The sequence below is a fragment of the Meleagris gallopavo genome, chromosome 7 (genome assembly GCF_905368555.1).
Source record: "Meleagris gallopavo chromosome 7, MGAL_WU_HG_1.1, whole genome shotgun sequence".
NCBI classification, from domain to species: domain Eukaryota; kingdom Metazoa; phylum Chordata; class Aves; order Galliformes; family Phasianidae; genus Meleagris; species Meleagris gallopavo.
The window spans coordinates 9914804-9926552 of record NC_139410.1 but is presented as its reverse complement, the minus strand read 5'-3'; the positions used below and the strand labels follow the sequence as shown (position 1 = coordinate 9926552).

The 11749-nt window shown below is 39.9% G+C and overlaps 1 protein-coding gene across 5 annotated transcripts in view; it reads left to right on the top strand.

Moving 5' to 3' along the window:
- PLCL1 (phospholipase C like 1 (inactive)) overlaps positions 1 to 11749 on the top strand; it is a 183346-nt gene that overhangs the window by 997 nt on the left and 170600 nt on the right. The gene's annotated exons all lie outside the window — the stretch shown is intronic.

Sequence of the window (11749 nt, the reverse complement as noted above, 5' to 3'; positions counted from 1 at the left end):
CTCACGTGTGATTCTCTTGTAGTGATTTGCACTCCGTAAGACATCTGTGGGAACACTGAGAAATGAGTATTCATTTTTTTAAATGTGTGAAAGCACCCGGCAAAGTTCTGTGCCAGAAGGGGAGAATGCATACTTAGGTCTGAGTGCATCCCTTCCGAGTAGGAAGGGATAAACAAAAGGATTGCTTTTGCATTATGAAGCTTTAACGTTCAAAGGAGACCAAGGTAGCTAAGTGCGAAAGAGCCACGAGGATCCTTTAAAAGTTCCACCTTGAAATATTAACTCCCTAGGTCTAACCAAGTGTGACTTCCAGTCTTCTAGGGGCATCCAGTGTGCACGATGTTGAATGCTTTCAATCTGAACTTACATCAACTCGTAAATGCTTTACTAAATCAGGAGCAAAGTTCTGAAAGTGTTCTGCTTTGGAAATCCAGAACTGTGCAATAGTTTTGGAAACTGAAAATGCATAATCTTGGGCACAAAGAAAAGAATACACGGTTTTTGTAGAGTTTACCAGCAGTATGAATGTCACAAATGCAAGATATGTTTTAATGATAGTGTGGCATTTTCAGTACAGGTTGACAGCAGTATTATTGAGCAAAGTGATATGCTTTCCAGCTGGAGAAAATTTCTTGAGATACATCCTGAGGTGGCGTTAATTGCCAGAGCTATTTCTGACAGATCACAAAGTATTAATGCCATGTGAGGAGCTGGTAACACATCATCTGAAATACTGGATAGAATCTGTTTCCTGTGTTTAGGAATTGAGCATCCAAATTGGGACAGGTGGAAGTAACAATAACTAGGGTGGGCTCAGAAGAGTAAAGGACCGAAAACTATAGAGAGTGGTTTGCTTAGCCTAATGAATTAATGGCCAAGGGGCTGAGTGATGGGTCTTGGCTGCCATGGTACAGAGAGGAGCTCTGCTATATGGGAAGCTGTGGGACAAAGGATGCCTGTACGTAAACTCAATCTGAACCATCACTGTAGGGGTCTGGATTGGTCTTATGGTACAAATACCAAGAGCCAAACAATCCCATAATTTATCTTGAATAACTTTGCTTAACATAAATTGTTGAGGTGATGGACTAAATTAAATTGCAACGGTAGTGTTTGAAAGCAGATACCTGAACTTGAAAATTGGCAAGCTACTCATCTCTAAGGTATGACTCTTTTGAGGTTCCATTTGAGCATGCTGCTCTTCCCAGCAAGGTTGTCTCAGTGGTATTTAGAGTCCATAGCCAGAATGTATTCCACTGCTTTCCTTAAACTGATCTTATCAGCTGAAAAAAATGAATTTCAGAAAGCAGTGGAAGCAGAGAGCAAGACTTCATTCTGCAGGAACTGAACACTCGTGCCCTATTCTCCTGTTTCTAAAGGTATACTTCAGCATGAGTGGAACACAAAGTAAAAATTCTGTAGGGTTAAATGATCAAAATACACTTCTGACACCGTTTTTTTCCCCAGCAGTTTTTTTGAGCTTCGCAAGTTTTGTGTTTAGCATTGAAGAACACAGTTCCAGTGCAAGCTGCAGTTGCTCACATTGGAGGGTTTTGGTGTCCATGGGATAATTAAGTGCAAAAGGCTGAACGGCAACTTGCTTTAAAAACTTCTTGCAGCAAATTGCATTTGGCATATATTAGTAAAATATGAACCCTTCTAGATAATCTTCAGTGCATTCAAGTGCTCTATGTTTGGCCTCGGAAACCAGAGAGCGCATAGAAAAAGAACAAAATGTAGCTGGAATCTTTTATTCCCATTTCACTTTGCTAATGTTCACAGCCTTGCAGCTTGAGGTAAATTTGAAACAGCATTCATGAGAAATGATTGTAGCTGCTCTTGTGCTTTAGAAAATGTCCCTATTATGTGTGTGTTATTTGTTGGTTTTTTTTTTTCATATTACTGCAAGAAAAGAGTAAGTAGTGTTACCACAGAACTGGAGCAGGAAAGGATGTTTGCCATGAGGAGCTTGAAAGAAGCAGTGTGTGATGGTTGGGAGACGGATTGAGAGGAACGGCGAGGCAGAATAGAACCAGCCCCGTTTTCCAGAAAGGCTAAACATGGAGTGCACACCTTGACTAAATTATTATTCAAGTGTTTCCATATTGCTTTTTTTTTCCTTTGTGAGCCTGTTGTTTGCAAATAAGATGTTAATTGCAGCCACTTTCAGGTCAAAAAACAGAGGCCAAAGAATTGGATACTTCTTTTACACGTGAAATTTTGCTACCTTTCTGGTGCAGAGTTCCAGGCAGAGTTGACTGGTGTTGTCCTTCTAGCATGTTCCTTTCGACATTGCCACGTATGGGTATTTTCGTAAATGGGTAGGAAGGCCGTGTAATTTGTTATGTAATGCCTGGTTAAATATTTTGTAACTTTTTACCAACATATTTCTGGTCAGTGCTTATCAGGCTCTCTCAGGTATAATGTTAATAACACTAGGCTGTTCCTGTGAAGGGAACTTGAAGTAGGAGCTGTGGAATCAGACTTTAACTTTAGTCATGTTAGAGCTGACAGACCTTTTCCTTTTAATGAAGCTCTTCCAAAGTTTACTTGCTGCTTTTTTTGTGCACGGATATTTCTCTAAGGGCCAGTTGAGTTGTTCTTGCTCATTATGTGCTGCTAGTCTAAGAACTGCAAGGACTGGTGTTTTGTAATCAGATTGATAGTAGGAATGTATCAAGATAGCTACTTGTTTTCTTTCAAGATGTTGTATTTACCCTAATTACTTTTTTTAGCTTTAAAAGACTTATGACAAAAAAAAGAATACAAGGCTTAGTTTCTTTTGGCTTGTGTTCTAAAGCGTGATGACAGAATTCATGTGTTTTAAGTACATGGCATGTCTGTCTGTGCTACATGACTATAGAACATTTTTTCCTTATAAGACTGGAGTTTTCAGGGCTAACAATTCTGCACTAACCTTCGATTATTTTGCTTTTTGCTGTGTGAGATTACACTTAGATATCTGCTGCTTAATAATCTGAAGCTATGGCTAAGATTTATTATAATTCATTAATTGGTTAATAGCCAGTGGTGCTTTTACTGCAATTGCTTTCTTTGGCATATTCGTAGGTATCCTGGAAAAAGTAAAAAATAGGGAGACAACACTGTACAGAAGGTGGCAGAGCTTGAAAAGTTGCAGAGAAGAGTGAGAATGTTGTGCCTAACCATGGGAAGACTACTATGAAATGACAAGTTCCTTAGGTCAGTTTGGAAAAAGCCAACTGCAGGTTGGTATTTTAGATGTAAGCAAATTACCAAACACAGGGCAGAGAGAAATAGGGAACTCTTATTCTTTTTTTTCTTCACAGAAGAAGAATTGGGGGAAAACCCAGTAATAGTTATATAGCAACAAGTTTAAAATGTTTTCTGATGTAGCATGTTATTAAATCATGCTCATAACAGCCACAGAAAGCTGTGACAGTCAGAAATTTAAATGGGTTCAAGCAGGTTCAAAATGACAAACTGATGGAGGAGAGCTTCACAAAGCACCAGAGGCACCTGGCTTACAAAGTCCCTGAACTACCAGCTGAAGGAAAGCTGCAGTGGAGAGTTGATCTCTTTTTATGTTCTTAAGTGCCTCCGCATGCATGCTCTCCTGTAGCTGGGATACTAGCCTGGGCTGACCTTTATCTAACCCAGTATTCCTTTGGTAAGGAAAACTGAAATATTAAGTCACAGGTGACTTTTCTGTTATTGCCGATCTAATGATTAGAAATAAACAGTACTTTCCACTAATAATTCTAAAAAACTAAGAATTTTTTATCAGCTTTAGAAAGAGGAAGCATCTTGAAGAGGTTTTCTGGATTGCAAAGGCATAGCTGTAGTCTTAGAAATGCATGTAGCCATGACGCTGCACTTGGATTCTGTATACCACTGTATTTTCATAAGCATCTAATTCAAACAGGCTGGAAGAGAAACTGTACTGGTTACAAGCTTGCTTTTGTTATATTAATTATAACCAGTAAGTGGAATAGCTGTTCATCTTCAGCAATACTATGGAACTGTTGAATTTATTGCAAAGATAATTCCTCAGGGTGAGCTATGGGCATTTCAGATTGGACCCTGACCCCTGCTTTTTCCTTTGAAATGAAACAATTTCAGCTTTTGTGAGTCCCCATCTGCAGTACTGTGTCCAGGCCTGGGGCCCCCACTACAGGAAGGATGTGGAGCTCTTGGAGCAAGTCCAGAGGAGGGCCACTAAGATGAGGAGAGGTGCTCCAGCCCTCTGATATGAGGAAAGGTTGAGGGAACTGGGCTTGTTTAGCTTGGACAAGAAAAGGCTCTGGGGAGACCTCATTGTGGCCTTCCATACTTGAAGGGAGCATGTAAACATGAGGGGGAACAGCTGTTTACATGGGTTGATAGTGATAAGACAAGGAGGAATGGCTTTAAACTAAGACAGAGGAGATTTAGCTTAGATATTAGGAGGAAGTTTTTCACACAGAGGGTGGTGACTCACTGGAACAGGTTGCCCAAGGAGGTTGTGAATGCCCCATCCCTGGAGGCATTCAAGGCCAGGCCGGATGTGGCTCTGGGCAGCCCGGTCTAGTGGTTGATGACCCTGCACATAACGGGGGGATCAAAACTAGATGATCAGTGTGGTCCTTTTCAACCCAGGCCATTCTATGATTCTGTGAATGTAGGTAGGTCAGGTACTGCTGTGCCTAAGATAACAACTTTGTAGAGAGGAGGATTTAGGTCTCCTGCAGTTCTTAGAATCAAATTAGCAATAATGATTTTCTGTAGTAATGCATTCCGCGAAGACTTAAGTGTATAAAATGGGATTCAGGCAGGAGTTTAGGCACATGATGCTAACCTGGTGGCTCTCCTAGCTACTTATGCACTTTTAGCTTTTCAGAGGTCTACATTTTGCCAGGTAAGTTCTTATACATATTTTTGGTAGAGCATGCTCAAGGTCTCTTACACTTGCTATGGAGCATTTTGATATGTACCTTGTACCCAAGTCAGCCTGTGATGAATAGGTGAAGGTTTCTTTTCTTTGCATTTCGTGGAGTCATTCATGTTTCACTGACTTTGTTTCCAATGGTCAGACTTTCCACATGGTACCATAATTGTGGTTTTCAGACACTGTTATGCACAAATTCTCAGGATTAACTTCTGCTCAAAGAAAGCTTGGGGCCTGACTAAAAGTCTCTTACAGATCAGTGAGGGCCTTTACATTTACTTGAGTGGACTCAAGGTAAGACTTGAGTTAGTAGTTTAGAAACAAGACAAACTTTGCATAAGAGTTTGTAGCTGACTTCTCTGTTAAATTGACTGCTAACTATAGAGCAGCTTTCTGGTCAGTTGGTTCAGTAAAGCATGTGATGTTAAGACATGGACTGGTTAAACATGGGTAGTAGTAGCACAGTGCTTGTGGTGTTTTTCCACGCAGTGTCCTAATAGTCAACATTATTTGAATGCCTTTCACTGAAAGTTTCTAAGGGTGACCTTTCTTCGAGCTGGTAGGGCATTGTAATTTCTGTAGAATACCAGCAACTGTAACTTAGGCTATCTGCTCGCTTGCAAACACCAGTTCTAGCAGATCTGTTTAGGAAGTCATTTGATAGATTTCCTGGGGTAAGAGATAGCAGTTGTTTTTGTTCTCAAGAAAAAGAGTCAAGGTTGGTGATAAGTTGAAAAGAAGTCAACCTGTTTGTTGTGTACCCAAAGACAGAAGTACTTAATTAACAGTTCAGAAATAATGTTCTGTTGGAGTGATGGGCCTGGTGGATAGGGCAGCGGCAAAGGAATGCTTTATACTGTTTTGCAAATATGCTCAGCAGCAGTTAATAAAACTAAATATTCAAATCTGTGCTGAGATGCAAATCCTATTCCTTATAATAATGATATTTTATTAATTTTGTAGTTCTACTGAGATCAACTGCGTCTACAACAGAAATGTTTTATTTCAGTTAATGATATATTTTTTCTGTCCTTCCCAGCAGCAAATATAAAAAAATGGAAGCAATTACGGTAGAGCCAGTAAGGCATCCTCTGTGGCGAAAGAAACATTTACTGCTCGTAAACCTAATTAGCATATTTTTTAATTTCCAGGATGCACCTGGTAGATGTAATTTTTTGTAATGTCTTTACAATTTTACTAGGGAATGGGGAATGATGATTAATATGAATTTTAGACTCTTGTATTCTAGCTTATTTATTTTTCTTTTAGTCAGTACAACTTGGGGGTTCTGACATAGCTAGTTTCTAAACTGTAATCTAGGTTTGATTAAGAAGTTAACTTTTGTGAAAGGCTAAATACATTTACTAGATGCTGACAGTTCTGAAGATCTATCTTTATGCTTGTTGATGTAAAAGTGTACTTACAGTTGAAGCATTGTTCTTTAATCTTTCTGTATCATAAACATTTTTGGGTTTGAAGCCTACTATATAGGTGCTGTTTCTGGGAGAGTTTTTATTTCAGAAATGTGTTGCTTTCATGATTACTGAGTCCCTTTCTGAAATCTGTTTAAATTACTGACATTACTGTGGTGACATCCATTAGTCCTGTGGAATCTTTTCTCTCCTGGTTGACCTATCTCATCCTGCTTTGGTACTGTTTCTGAGAGCTGAGGGCGCCAGCCTTTGCTGCCCAGCACCTTGTTCTGAGCTTCATAGAGACTGGGAATCACTTTGAGTATTGCACAGTTGTCTTGAATTGACTTGCATGGTTGTGTGTGACTACAGATGCTAGATAATTAGGATGTTGGATAATTAGGATTCCCAAATCCTCTTTCTTCACTGGAAATTTGTTTTGGTAACTGGGATACAGCTTCAGTTATGTACCTTTCAGATAAAGCTCAGTGCTCGAGGTTTCTTCCTTTACAGACCTGCAGTCTGTCTAACCGTGCTGAGCAGCAATCCTTCCAGCATGATTTTGATCTAATTACCTGTATTGGGTATTTTAGGTATGCACAGCATGTTTTTAATTCATTGGGCAGTTCTGATGGATTGTGGTTCTGTTTTGACTGAGAAGTACAAGAAGATCATATCTTATGGGGGAAACTGCAACAAAAAAGGAGTTGATAAATGAAATGCAGGGTGCATTTGGGTTTAAGAGGGGCGTGCTGCATATGAAAACAGATCCATTCATCTTGGCTTTGTGTGTGCTGTTGTACTTTCCTTTGCATTTTGTCTCTTCTAGAAAGCTTCTGATTGTAAGACAAACCAAAGTACAAACCAAAAACTTTTCACACTCATACTGTTGAAAAAGGCATCACGAATTTAAGAAATTTGGTAACATTGGATTCTATTGCAAAGTCATCAAACTTGTGTGTGCTGCGGTGATTTCATGAGAAAGTTAGCTACAGCATGTCTGTGAGCAAAAGGACAGAAAGCAAGTCTGACACAGGACTCAGATAGTAGTGCTCAGGTAACAGGGAAAGCTGTGGGACAGAGCAGGCTGAAGCTGAGAGTGAGAGTGTTTAGAAGCTCAAGCAAAGTTCAGAAAATGGGAGTAAATGTCATACAAACATGTGCTGGGAGGGGAGGCTGTCAGGGAGAGGAGTGAAGCTGATAAAATTGTGGAGCTCCTGCCCTGCTCCTACTAGCTGCTGCTATTGTTTTGCATTCTTCTTTCCTGCAAGGCTCACCAGCTGCCCTGGGGTGGCTCCAAGCCACTTGGACATCTCCTGCTATGCTTTCCATGCACTATAGAACCTAGGGAAGTTTCACCGTTGTAAATAATACAGAAGTGTTTCAGTTTTTTTCTTTGCTGTCAGGATAATTTTTTTTTGAGAAAGGAGGAAACTGTTCTTGGATCCAGTAGGTAGTCTTAGCCTGCTGTTGCTATTTGAATAAAAGTGTAAGCAATGCTGTTTTTTAGTGAAGCTTTCTCTTTAGATTCTTGTAAAATAGAATATAGGCAGCTCATTGTAAGTGTAGATGAGTTCTAGGTGCTAGCATTGTATTTCTTTATAAGCTGTACTTTTATTTGGAAGAGCCATACAACTTGATTTTCTTTGTTCTTGCAATTTAATTTTATAGCAGTTTTCATATGCAACAGTTTTCAGTTTTAGTGAGAGCTAATGGTGATTGATGGATGTTGGACTGGGTGATCCTGTGGGTCTTTTCCCATCTTGGTGATTCTATGATAAATAAATATCTGATTAGAAGCTGTATTTTGCTTAGCTAAAATGACTGCTGAAGTCAGAGCTATTGAGGAAAGCACTATGAATGAATTACTGTAAGATCTCTTTTCTTTCTACCAAATGAGATTATGTAGAAGCTTTATTGAGTTCATTTAACAAATGTTATAGTTCAATAAAAACTGTACTCTGTTGGAATATGACACACCTCCAGGGTACTTGAGTGAAAACATTTGTGAGCACTGGCTGAAAAATAGATATTGGAATTCATTAATCTAATGAAAAAGACTTTTGGTAAATGCTGAGCGTTCTGCAGCAGACAGAGCTCTGTACCACAGAGTGCCTGGGAGCTGCGCAGCTTTCAGCAGAAGCTCTGCTGGGGTCGGCCCTGCTGTGTGTGTAATGCCTGAGCCCTAGGGCTCTGCTCGGTACAGGGAAACGCAGCTGCAGCCCAAAGGAAGTGGAGCTTTCTAATGTTACTTAAAACTGGTTCTGCTTCTGTATGATTTGAAAATGCAAGTCATACTGTACATATAGCTTGTGGGTTTTTTCAGTGTGATGATTTGTTATGGTGCTTGCTTCCTAAAGCAATGCAGATTTTGGGTACGCACAGCTTCTGCAGTCTATGAAACCAGGCAATTTTCCCAGTGCTGTTAATAGAGAGTGAGTTGGGCTGATCATCTGCAATACAAATATCCAATCACAATACTAAGTTATTTTGTTTTGAAATTTTATTCTTCAGGCTCTTAAAAACTTAAAAATGTAGTTAATTTTGTTATGGTAATTCTACTTTTAAGCTGTATTCAGTTTTTATGGCAGAAGTGTATTGGTTTAAACCTGGACAACTGATAAAGAATGGGTTTCAGGGGATAACAGTTGCTTCTAGTAGAAACAAAAAAGAATAACTTATTAGAGCAGAGAAAAACAACAACACAGAAATGACTTAATAAATGATGCACTTGCTAGAAGTTACTTGGCAGTGCTACTGTGGTGTGTGCTGACTGCCTATTAAAATTTTCTTTACACTCCATACTTTTTTTCCCCTACACCTTTGTAAATAAGTAGTTCATTTCAAGGGCTGAGGGCGAGAGCGAATCATTCAAAGGATTTTCATCCAAGTACCACTGAGCTCAAATTAGAGTTCATTCATTGGCTGCCAAACATTTCCCCAGTGTCCTTTGGTCACCAAGTAGGAGTATGCCCTTCAACAATCTTCTTGATTTTGAAGACTTTTTTTTAGCAGTCCAAAAACTGTGTTGCCTTTCTGTAGGAGCTGATTTTCAGCAGTAGAGAAGGAATGCAAGTAAAAAATTTGGCTTGGGAGAGTGAAAGTGATGTTGTGAAGCAGCATGCTTTGCATGTGCTCAGCAGCCTGGCTTGGAGGATGTCTGTAGAAAGGTAGAAAGCTGAAGGAATAGGAAAAAAGGTTAATTCAATGAGATGTGGTTAATAACTTCATTTGCTTTGATTAGTCTAAAGACAGTAAGTGTCTTTCACCGTAACGATGTCTCATATACCGTGAAATGCTGACATATAAGTACTTGTGATGAAATCTTGTGGCTGCTGGAGTTCCATTAAAGAGAACTGTCCCTTTTTCTGAAGAGTTTCCTTTTCTGAGGGTAAATGCCTGGACTCAGATTTGGATGTCCTCTGGTGCTGCATGGATGTTCTCATTTACCAAACAGAGATAAGACCAAGGCAGGAATGAAGAAGAGCATATTAAGTAATGAGATGGCAGAAGAGCAGTGCCAAAGAGAAGAGGTGCTGGAAAGCTGCAGGGCTGTGGGCAGTGCCCAGGACATCTGAAAGAGTGATTTTGCTTCAGTTTTTCAAAGACTTGAGACTTGCAGTCTGTGAAGTAAAACCTCCCAGCCTTAAGAGTACTCTCTGATCCCATACTAGCTTTACTTCCAAACAGGAAAGGACAGTATATTTTGTGGCTTACGAAAACTGGCTTGCAGCTGGGGTTTTCCTAGTATGTATCTGTTCTCTGCAGAAAGGGAATTGCAAACTTCCATCAGACCAGCTTTTAAATTCTCCAAAGATGCTTGGCTCTCATCTTGAATAAATCGAGCTCCATCCCACTGTGAGTGCTTTTGGCATCCTTTTAGAAATTTGAGGATTTGAAAGGAACAGTGTGGGCACAATGTTCCATTCACTGGGAGAGGAGAGATGAGCTTTCTCATGTAAAAGGTTGCAGCGTTTCCTTTCTTGCTTGATTAGTCGTGAGGCACAAGACATGACCCAACCAAGATACACCACAGCTAAACCACGTAAGTGGTATAATCCAGAACTCTTTATTGCATTTGAAATGCCATTTACTTTGTTTACCTCTCTGTACACCCACTCAGGAATTGCAGAATGTCTCTGACTTGTGTTGTGGTATTTTGCAGCCAGGAGCACATATTGTACAGTTCTCCAAATAGCATTTAACAAAAACAGTGATGTGTTTACAGGTCTAGATTACCTGTGTATTTAAAAGAACATGGTACCTCTTGCTCTTTTATTATCTTCTCATCCATCTGTGAAATAATTGATTAAGGTATAGCATTGCTCACTGGAAACTAAAGAACAGACTGTTACAGGGTACAAGAGCAGAGTGCCATTTAGTGGTGTGGAAAGTGGAGCAGAGTGGAGACTCTCAGGCCAAGTTTTATGGTCTGTAATAGTTCCCTAGGTAACCTTAGGTGTCAGCAACATTGGGAAAACTTGATGTACTGGATCTTAGAAGAACAGTGCTGGGATGGGGATTTTGTACCAAACTGCTTACCTGCTACCCTGGGCCAAAATCCGCCATCTTTTTAACAAAAAAAAAGATGTCCTTTGAACATTCACTTTGTCCAAGTGAACTTTGCTTATTATGCACTCAGTATAACACGTTCCAAAAGCTACCTGCCTCTAAGGTGTTATTACCTCTATGCATGTGTTCTCAATTCTTTATAATATACCTTTAAAAGTGAGGTAAGATAATGTTATGTCCATTGGAACAAAGGTATGTAATAACTAGAGTTACTCAAGTTCCACCTGTAGACTAAGGAATAATGCAGAAATGGCTTGAGAGACGGAAGATCAAGAAAAATATCATCGCAGACAAGTCAGACACGGACCTTCTCTTACTCATGGAGTCAGTGGACAGGCTGAACCTCTCTTCTCAACTCAGCTATGGATGCCTGCTGGATAAGGATTGCACATATGGCTATGGAGAGTGCTTCTCTAGGAAACTTTGCAATCCCTATAGTGTTGGTTTTATAACTTAGCTCAGTTATGGCTAGGCTGAATTTTTCTTCGCTCTTGGCATGTGCTTTGAATTGAACCTCACGTGCTTAGCAGACAATGAATTATCATTGGCAATTCAAAACAATCTGTAATCTCTTGCTAATAAACTGCACAATTTATTGAGCTAGCTGTGTGAGTTCTGCTTGGGCATGGCCAAAATTCTTTCACTGACCTAGCCATGAGAGTTCTGACTGGACACTGCTAGACCAATAAAGAAGGGGTTGTGAATGAGCTGTTGGAACGGTGCTAGGTGAGTTGGGAAGGGCACTACTTGTGAATCTCTAATCATGATTGCTTGTGTTGAGCATGAGTGGGCTTATGGTAACAAATTGGGCACGTTGTCCTTTAATGCAACACCATCTATCTATGCATTGCATATACTT